The 11,008-nt window shown below is 43.8% G+C and overlaps 1 pseudogene; it reads right to left on the reverse strand.

The window, feature by feature from the left end:
• Nucleotides 1-855: 855 nt before the first annotated feature.
• On the reverse strand, nucleotides 856-8,935 carry LOC143651384 (dual specificity protein phosphatase 14-like; annotated as a pseudogene).
• Nucleotides 8,936-11,008: the final 2,073 nt, after the last annotated feature.

Consider the following 11,008-nt stretch of genomic DNA (forward strand, 5'->3'; position numbering starts at 1 on the left):
TCACCTGTAAATGCTTCTGCATGACTTTCTAACAGATCAAGTCTCTGACAAGATTTAAAAATAAAACCACATCCATAACAGCGGATGTGTTTGTTGTTAACAACAAAGTTAACTCCTTAATCTCATCTAATGTCTGATTTGTGTTTAAAATCCCTCTATTATCTCTTTTTGTTTGTTTTTTATTATGGTAAGCAGATATACTTATTTAAATGCTAATATAATCTTGGGACACGCTGATTCCAAGAGGGTCTTTGTGGCAGAATTCATTATCATGACTTAACTGCTAAATAATCACGTTTTATATATTTTAATTTACAAAGTCACTAAGAAATAGAGGGAAAGGAATGAGTAGCGCTAATCCAGCACAGTCTGAGAGTACTATCAGTCTTCCCTGGGCACCTGTTTGGTTGATAGCCTTGGACAAAGCTTGTCTCTAAAAGACGGGGAATGATTTCTGCACTGAGCTCTTCACTCGCCATGGTGCCAAAAGCAGTGGGATTCAGAATAGAACAGAACCAAACAGTTTATTAAACTGTTCAGATTGTTGAGAATGACTAAAAGCCAGTGAAAGATTTTCATAAACACTATTCCAAAATATTAGTTTTAAAAATGTAACTAGCACTGCGTGTGTTCCCCTTATATTCCACCCCCCCACCCCATCCCCTAGGCCCCCCCCCCCCCCCCCCCCCCCCCCCCCCCCCCGTCTCTTAAAATACACTAGAATACCCAGTGTAAAAAACACGTCAGGGAGAACCAAGGGCCGATCATATGGAAAGAAAGGCAAAGAGGGGTGCAGACCATGTGTAGCAGCTGCTGGTACTGCTCAGGGGGCTGCTAATGCAGGCTTTAGCAGCATTAAATCCCCCAGGAAGGCATCAGGTGCCCGGATTCTTTCTCATAAGCATTCGGAAGTGTGCCGTAAGGTGTCTGGGCTATTTAAACTGCCGGCTTCCTAAGAGCTGGCCCTGGTAGAGCCTTCGCTGGGCCTAAAGACAGGCTGTGGGGCTTCCACCCGGCTGTGCGCCTCCAGCAGGCACACGTCGTGGGATTTCACCCGGGAAGCGCCGAGCGCGGCGGGTGGCTCACCCCTGCAGCGCAGCGCCCCGAGGGGGCCCCGTGCTTCCTGCTCACAAGGTGGATCTTGTGGGCCACCGTGTCAAAGCACAGTCCAGTGGTGGCACGGGGCGTGTCAGCCGAGGCACTTCAACATATTCACGTTGGGGCCAGTTGAAATCGGGTATCTTCGGTGGGTGCATTAAGGATGCAGCGATCTCACGAGCCTGGAGTCTTGTGCGGGTTGGAGGCCACGCTGCCTCTCCCCTGGAGGAGAGTGGAGGTGAGTTGAGCAATGCCTCCTACGTCTGCCTGGGAAACCATCCGAGGGCCCGTGAGAGTTCGTGGGAGCGCTGGAGCGCATGAAGTCGCCAGCAATCACACTTGCATCATTGGAAGCAAGACCACACTGGTTTTGTTTTATGTTGTTGTTCCTTCCACCAAGGAATCAGACATTACAATCTCCTTCTTGTTGAGGAAGTTCAATGTATTCTGGAGCCCTTGATCAGGATCCAGACGGTACTAAGTGAGCAGTGGTGGCTACAGCAGCATCAACCAGATGGGCATCTTCCCGCTTGCTGCTGGACTTGGGTCCTGTTGCGTGGCTCTCAGCTTCTGCTTATTATCTTTTTAAAATGTCTTGGCACGGTTGGCTTTTTCACATCATAATCTAAACAAGGTTCACACATTGCAATTGGTTAATATGTGCCTTAAGTAGCTTTTAACTGTTGTCATTTATCCTTTGCCTTCTTTTGATGACATTAACTTGTTGAAGAAAGCAGGTCATCTGTCCTATAGAACCCACATGGCTGGTTGCATTCTCACTGCAGCTTTTAACAGAACTTCAGTGTATTTTAAGTGGTGTGGCCTGGAAAACTGCCCAACCCCTTTCCTTGGGAGGCATTTGGAGAGATGTGGAATGAGAAAACCGTCTAATCAGACCAGATCTTGTCCCTCCCTGATGTGGAGGAGAGGCCCAATTATAACCAGAATTTTAGTCTCTTGTCATTCATTTGACTCCCAGGAAGGAGTTAAATGCTGCTTCACACAACATTGTTGGAGCTTATGGTTCAAAGGGGGAAAGAATAAAATTATATTAACACAAGGACCATTAGTAGAGTGAAAAAAAAATAAGAAACAATGATATGAGAGCAATACAACATTTATGTTCTTAAAAATCACAAAAAAAAACACCTCTGCCTGCTTGACAAAGATCCAGACCTATTCAAGGACCCTTGAGCGGGTGGCGATGGGAAAGGGGCACGGGGGGGTGGGGGTGGTAATGGCAGCGAGAGTGATGAGGAAAGAAATAGATGAAAAGAGAAAGGAGTCACACGGTGACCCCTGATGGTGGGTCAGCCTGAACTGAAGAGAATGATTAACTCAACTCTTTCCATCATGACAATCAATGAGAAGAGATTCCTTTCCTTAAATGAGACTAGAAGCGTGGTTCCAAGAACAGCGAATGCTCATCTTGGAGTGATTGGCTGGATTTTGGGAAAAGTGGTGAGCAAATCTGTCATTGTCTGGTGAGGAGCTGGAACTGAAAAGCGGTCCCCCAAGCAGGCCACCCATCACCCCAGAGCCCCAGCGCCTCACACAGGGGCATCCACGAGGAGAAGGCTGAACTCAACCTGGAGTCGGCAAGTCTGGAGAAGAGAGCTTCTCCCATGGGAGAGGCAGAGTTTCCTGAGGGAGGGGTAAAGAACCCTGGTCGGTCCCAGGGGTGTGGACCTTCCTGGCAACGTGGGACAGAAATCCCAGAATGAGCTGAGACTCAGCATCAAGGGTTTGAGAAAAACTGTAGAATGAGCTGACACCCAGCATCAAGGGATTGAAAAAACCTTCTCGACCAAAAGGGGGAAGAGTGAAAAGAGACAAAATGTCAATGGCTGTGAGATTACAATTGAGAAGTTATCCTGGAGTTGAGAGGTTATCCTGGAGGTTATTCTTACGCATTAAGTAGATATCACCTTGTAATCCAAGATGTAATGGAGAGGCTGGAGGGAACTGCCTGAAAATGTAGAGCTGTGTTCCAGTAGCCATGTTTCTTGATGATGATTGAATAATGATATAGCTTTCACAATGTGACTGTGTGATTGTGAAAACCTTGTGTCTGGTGCTCCTTTCATCTACCTTGTCAACAGATGAGTAGAACATATGGAATAAAAATAAATAATAGGAGGAACAAATGTTAAAATAAATTTAGTTTGAAATGCTAGTGCTCAATGAAAGGGAGGGGTAAGGGGTATGGCATGTAAAATTTTTTTTTCTTTTTCTGTTTTCATTTTATTTTCAGTTGTCTTTATTTCTTTTTCTGAATTGATGCAAATATTCTAAGAAATTATCATGATGCAATATGTGATGATATTGTGAATTACTGATTATATATGTAGAACAGAATGAACATATATTAAGAATGCGTTTCTTTCTTGTAATTTTTTTAAATTAATAAAAAATTACTAAAAAACAATAACAAAAACAAAAACAAAACAAAACAAAACAAAAAGAACCCTGGTCTGGGGACATGATGAAGGCAGCTGCCTGGAAACAGGGGAATTTGGAGAACAAAAAGAGAAGTTAAAAGAGAGAAATCACCCTGTGGGGTGATCTTTTTTTGAAGGCTCAGGATGGTAAAGCTCTTCCTTTCAGTTGGCTGGGGTGATGATGACGCTGCACGGTTAGATCTTCCGCCTCTGCCATGCGTCTTGCTCTTCAGAGGACCACCTGACCTTCTACAGAGGAGCGATGCAAACTACTCCACAGACTGAGGAAGACAGGCAAGGCAGTTTTCACGCAGAAAACGCCGTCACGCATCTGGCCAGGCACTGACGAAGTGTCACATCCCATGAGGATGAATCAGTCTGACAGCAGCCAAAGGACCCATTTCCACCCAACCCATGGATACAGGCCTGGAACTTGAGGACAGATTTGTGAGTAAAAACTGAATTATTTCACTGAAATAAAACTGTGGGTACCTACTGCATTGAAGAGAAGAGAAGCATCTCCTGCCGCTTCATTACAGAGCAGCCCCCAGCTTTGGTCTGGTGAGTTCAAGGCAATACTTGGAAAGTAGGGGCAGTGCCTTAGGGGAGTTTTTGCTGCTTAGCATAGATGCTTGCCTGGTGCCAACAGCGGGGCCTGCCAAGAGATGGTGGCATTTCGAAAACCATCAGCACTGCCCAGAGAGAAATAGTAAAACAGTCAGCACCCAGGGAGAGAACAATCTTGTTCATAAATATTTCTAAGACCTATCTGCTTTCTCCAATTCTAAAAATATTGTGATTTTTTCCCCCCTGAATGGGTGGGAAAATAAGTAATTCACAGAACATTGCAGGTACAAGTATTGCTTCAGCAGAAGAGGCAAGAGTCGGTGAAATCTGCATATTGCTCTTTCTGTGTTCCTTTCTGTATCCATGGGCTGAGGGGTGATAGGGAAACTCAGGTTACATTTAGAAAGCCATGAGAAAGCTGGGTCCTTGCGTGGTTTTAATTAGCTATTGCTGCATAACAAATTACCCCCAAACTTGGTGGCTTATAAAGAGTAAACATTTATCATCTCACACAGGTTAGGAGTTTGGAAGTGGATCAGAGTTGGAGGTCTTGTAGGCTGGAGTCAACTCAGGTTTGGCCAGGGCTGGAGAATCCATTTCTAAGCAGGCTCCCTCACATGGCCGGCACCAGGCTGCAGGCGGTCTCAGTTCTTGCTCCTCATGTCAGCTGACTTGCCTGAGAGCCAGAGATCAAAGAGAACAAGGCAGAGAATGCAATGCCTTTTATGATCTAGTCTCAGAAGTTCTGCTCTTTCCTTTCTGCAATACCTCAGAGTTACACAGTTCTTCCCATTCAGTGTGAGAGGGGACTACACAGGGGCATGAACACCAGGAGGTAAGGCCCATCAGGGGCCCTCTTGGAAGCTGGCTACCCCAGGCAGTCTCAACATGGGGCCATATGCAAAAGAAGCACCTGTCTGACATCCAAAGGCACTCAAGAACAATGCACAAATTTACTGAATTTTCTAGATGAGGCACATTTATATTCTAAGTGTCTAGCACACAGTAGGTATTTAATCAGTGTTTGCTGGTGGTGGTATTTAACAAATTCCAGATGAAAACATGATAGACAGCTATAATACTATAGCAACAAGTTTCCATATGGAAGACAAAAATGGCATGTTCCAAACTATTTTGTTTAAAAATGTTCATGACAAGAGTATGTAGTGTTGCTACTTTTCTTTGACTATTATTTTGTTTTCCCTGGACAAAGCTCTTAAAAGCAAAATCTGTGTTTTATTCATCTTTATATCCCCAGAGTCCCATCCTACTGGCATGGGGTAGGCAGGATTTTGTGAATAATTTCTTGAGCACTTACAACGTGTGCCAAGCACTTCTCTAGGGCCAACACATGTATTACCTCACTTAATCCTCATAATCATCCAATGAAGTAAGTTTTTTTAAAAATTACCATCCCCATTTCTCAGATGAGGAAAATAAGGCACAAAGAAATTAGATAACTTGCTGGGGGTGACAAAGCAAGAGTTGGGAGTTGGACCCGGTCTGGTTCCAGAGTCCACAGCCACCATCTCTGCCACTTCTAGTGTTCGTGGAATTGGATTAAAGTCAAATGAGGAGATCTGTGGAACCTCATCCAGGGAAAACCCATACGTTTAAATGGAACACAGCCAGAAAGACATAGAGGAAGTACTGGAAACCCCCAGTGTGCTTTTAGGTGACTCACTGAGGGAAAAGAGGAAGTTATGAGGCCTCCAACGGAGGTAGGTTTACGTAAGGACGATATATGTCAGAAAATCGATGAACAGAAAGCAAGCCAAGCAGCTGTGCTCATGTTAGCATCAAAACGGAAACCCAGCTGGAGCAGGAGCCATTCTGTCAGCCCCCCTAGCACGCCTGAACCAGAACCGGGTGAACATGTGGACAATGCAGGGCTTACCACAGGTTCTGACAGCTGTGGGCCTCTCCAGCCCCCATTACTTTGGATTTGTCTTTAGTCTCATCCAGATACTAATGTTTGAGGGAAATGTTTTAAATTACCATGAGAAACCGGGAAGCAACATTCTTATTTGGGGGACCGACTAGTGGAAAGAGTTATATAATGAGTTACACGGCTTCAGCTTTAGCCGTGGAATTTGTGACTCTCGCCCTGTGTCACAACTAGTACCCACCTCGTTGGGTGCCACAAGATAGGATTTGATGCCTTCGAAATTTTGAACCTGTGTAAGTATTAAAACAGTTTTCAGAGAATGAAAACATAATGATTTCACACAGCCGGGACATTTCCCAAATAAGTGGGGGAAACAGCCTGTACGGCTGAAGGAAAGGAAAGTTGAGGGAGGGCAAGGAGTTGAGCGTGTGACTTTGGAAGGAACTAGCCTGAGGCTGGGAGACGGTTGCTCCAGACAATCTTTAAACTGCTGCTCGGCCTGAGGTCTGTGACTTGACGAGGAGCCAGCTTCCTCAGTGTGGCGTGTTCGTTTGGAAAGGCAACTCAGCAGATGTGGGGAAAAGGAATCATCTGCACAGGAAGCAGGATTTTTTTTTTTTTTTTTTTTTTTTTGCATGGGCAGGCCCCGGGAATCGAACCCGGGTCTCCGGCATGGCCGGTGAGAACTCTGCCTGCTGAGTCACCGTGGCCCACCCGGGAGCAGCCTTTGGAATGTCTAGCTACCCTCCCCAAGAGGAGAGAAGGATGAGCATGTTTTCAAAAGGAGCAAACTTGTCCTTCCCAAGTACTAACCAGAGTGCTCCTAGCCTTGTTGGCTTGCCCCAATTCCTTTAACTCTCTAATTTCTATCTTTTTCTTGTGTGTTTTTTTCCTAAACGCCGAAAATCCTTTACGGAATGAGGTGGGATATAAATATATTTACAAAAAAATTTAGAGCCTTGAAGGGAGTTGCTTAATAAACTCACTGCCTTCCCCTCTACGTAGGACCTGACTCCCACTGGTGTACATCTGCCTGGCAACGTGGGACCTGACTCCTGGGGATGAGCCGGGACCAGTATCATGGAAATGAGAAAGGCTTCTTGACCGGAAAAGGGGAAGAGAGCAATGAGACAACATAAAATTTCAGTGGCTGAAAGATTCCAAATAGAGTAGAGAGATCATCCTGGAGGTTATTCTTATGCATTATATAGATATTATTTTATTAGTTTCTAGGATATTAGAATAGCTATAAGGAAATACCTGAAACCATTGAACTTAATCCAGTAGACTTGATTCTCGATGATGATTGCATAACTATACAGCTTTTACGATGTGACCGTGTGAATGTGAAAATGACACATTCCCTTTATCCAGTGTATGGAAAGATAAATAAGAAGATAAAGATAAATAAATAATGGGGTGGGACATAAGGGGTATGGGATATTTTGGGTGTTCTTTTTATTTTTATTTATTTATTTTTTTGTATGCTGTATGGTTGGGGGTCACATTTCATTCTTTTTCCATGTGAGTATCTTGTTATTGCAGCACCAAAAAAAATGATTTGGGGGGAGGGGTGGGAAAGAGACGTGAACAGGATGGGAATTGAAACCATGTCTCCCACATGGCAGGTGAGAATTCTTCCACTGAACTACCCTTGCACGCCCTCTTTTTTATTTTTTAATTTTTTAAAATACACTTTCTGGAGTAATGAAAATGTTCTAAAATTAATCATGGGATTGTACACACAGCTATATGATGATTATATGATATGTGAATATATCTCAATAAAATTGCATTTTAAAAAGAAAGTTGTTTGCTTTTTGTGCTGCTGTTAATCTTTTTTTTTTCTTTTTGCATGAAAATTGGCTGCCTCTAAAGTATGAGAAAGAGGTGAGAAAATGAGAAGGGAGTTAGCTACTGAATAATAAAATCCAACTGGAAAACAGGATGGACTGAAGTGCATGTTTGAATATGTGTGTGCTAGTGCTTGTGGGGGGTTGGGGAGTTGAGAGAAGGACATGGATTTGAGAGAGATGGAGAAAGTAAAGAAGACAAGAGGGACCAGTTTTTCCCCTGCCAAGATCTCTGTCTGCTGACTCCCAAGATTACACACAGGCTCAATTTGTTCTGACTCAGCTACTGGGGCTCTATTTTAATCCATAAGAGCCTTATCATCTTTTTCAAATTAGAAAAAATATTATACTAATAATGAGCTTACTTATATGAGATAATTAGAACATGCAAATTCATAGAGACAGAACATAGAATACAGGGTGCTGGGGGCAGGGGTGGTGATGGGTAAGATTTCTGTTTGGAGTCAGGGAAGTTTTGGTAATGGACGGTGATAAGGATAGCATAACATTGTGAATGTACTTAATACCTCTGAATTGTATGGCTAAAATGAAAAAATGTTTTGTGGTATATATGTTACCATAGCAAACATTTAAAATCAATTAATCAATCAACTGAGGAAAATAAGGTTGACTATGAAATATTCCAACAATAAAGAATGGTGAAAAATTGTCTCTAATTCTTTCCCCCACTGCCCCCCAGAGCCTTTCTGCTCTTATCCACCATGATACGTTTTCAAATGGGCACAATTATTCACTGCTAACAGACTGGACAGAGTGGGGGGTGACCTCCTTTCTCTTCTGGGTGGTACCACTACTTACATAGCCTCTGTGACTTTGTTTCCCCATCTGTCATTCAGGAGTCTCACTCTCTGTTACCTCTGAATAAGAGGTAGGTCTTGAAAGCTAAGAATGAGGGGTATATGGGTGGCTTTTCCTCTGCTCCCTGATGTCTGGGGCCTCGGGCGGCAGACACGATTGAAGGCTGGGATGTGGAGTCACCAAAGGCTCCTTCGCTCACCGGCCTGGTGACTGACGCTGGCTGCCAGCTGGGACCCTCGCTGGAGCTGCTGGCCAGAACAGCCACACATGGCTGCTCCATGTAACCTGGGCTTCTTTACAACATGGTGGCTTGGTTCCAAAGGCACGCATCCAGAGAAAAAAAGGAGAGCCAGGTGGAGGCTGTATTTCCCTTTATGACCTAGTTTCAGAAGCCACAGAGCATTAGTTTTGCCCCATCCAATTGGTAGAGGCAGTTTCAAAGGTCCACCTAAATTCAGGGGAGGGAATACAGACCCTCTGTCAATGGAGGAATGTCAATGTCAGGTCATAAGAAGAGCATGCAGAATGGGTTATATTTAGGTGTGGCATCTCTGGAAAATACAGTCTGGTACAAATGCCCCCAGTGTAATATAAGGGAAGAAAGGGAACTGATTTATAACAAAGTAATTTGTCTTTCAATATGTAAGATCTTGGGCATGGCTGCCCTGGAAGCCATAGCAAAGAAGTCAGATATCCTGCAACTTAGGCGAAATCACTTTGAACATGAGCACTACAGATGCAGATTGATACAAGTGTGTTGTCTACAGGAGTGGAGTTGGTGTGGCTGGTGTGATTTTCCAAAATAGTGGACATCGCAAAGTTCTACACAGGATAAAGTGCAATTTTCCCTCCTTTCTACATAAGACAACGCATTATTGGGGGGGGGGGAGTTCTGGATATATGAAACTATACAAAGAAACACATTGTGTTTATGTGTAAAATGGAGTTAAGTTTCATGGTTCAGAGTATATTATATATATATTTCCTATATAAATGTTCCACGGAGCATTCAGACATCATGTGGGGTGCAGGACAATTCTTACGGAACTTCCCAGCATATTGCAAGACATCTATCCTCCCTGGTCACTACCTGCTAAAAGTCGATAGTGGCCTCCCTACCATTGAGACTACCAAAAAGAGTCTCCTAAATTTCTAAAACACCCTCTTGGAGAGCAGGAGCACCCCCATTGAGAGCCACTGCTGTAAAGGAAGGGGACAGAGAAATCCTAAAGACTCCTGTAGGAAAAAACAGGGAGAAGTTCTGGGGATTCTGGAAATGAACTGACCAATGACAAAATGGAGGGTGGAAGGTAAAAAGCCCCATAGACACAGCCACAGCTGGGACCACGGTGGCGGGTGGGTCTTACCCATTCCAGAGATGAGATCCCATCCTGCTCCTCCAGGGATTTGGCATCAGCCAAGATCACCCAAAGAAAGGCTTTTTTCAATATTCCCACTGTCATCTGTGTCATGGATCCTCAGCCTGTAGGATGTTTCCCACACTGAGAGTGAGGCACGGATAAAGGGAACCGGAGGGCCATACAGTGTTCCCTTTTGGATTACTGCACCCCCAATTGGGCCTGTAGAGGTTAGGGATGAAAGACAAATTTCAGGCATTATTGAGGCCATTTGATAAACTACTAGAATTTTCAAGAGGTTCTCATTTATGAACCTCTGTGTCGGACCTAATACATCTCCTAAATTCCTACCCTTGGGTTCTTTGCACGCGTCCTCTCCCCTGTCGGCTGACTGTATAAAGCTGGTCCCGTTTTCTCTGTCCCATTTCTTGGGGGACCCAGCCCGGCCCAAAGTGAGTTCCTTCTTCCCCAAAATAACTGTCTCTTATGGTTGGGACACTCTTCAGACATCTCATATGCTGCTGTGTATCGCAGGCTAACTTTCCACAAAATGTTTAAACGTTTGTGAAAAGTTAACTTTTTTCTTCTCTCTAACTAGATAGATCTTTGATTTCTCTTTTTTTTCTTCTATTAAGGTAACATACATACAATATACATACACACATATACAACTTGTGTGTGTATGTATATATATATATATATATATATATAACATATATACAACTTCCATTTTAGCCACCTTCAAGCATACAATTCAGTGGCATTAATTACATTTACAGTGTTGTGCTACCATCACCACCATACTTTACCAAACTTTTCCATCATCCCAAAGAGAAACCCTGCACTCATTAACTGCCCATTGACTCCCCATTCCTCCTTATCCCCTGCCCTGGCAACCTTTACTCTCCTTTCTGTCTCTATATATTTGCATATCCTTGTTATTTCATATAAATGAGTTCATACAATATCTGTCCTTTTGTGTCT

Source organism: Tamandua tetradactyla, chromosome 12 (assembly GCF_023851605.1).
Source record: "Tamandua tetradactyla isolate mTamTet1 chromosome 12, mTamTet1.pri, whole genome shotgun sequence".
NCBI classification, from domain to species: domain Eukaryota; kingdom Metazoa; phylum Chordata; class Mammalia; order Pilosa; family Myrmecophagidae; genus Tamandua; species Tamandua tetradactyla.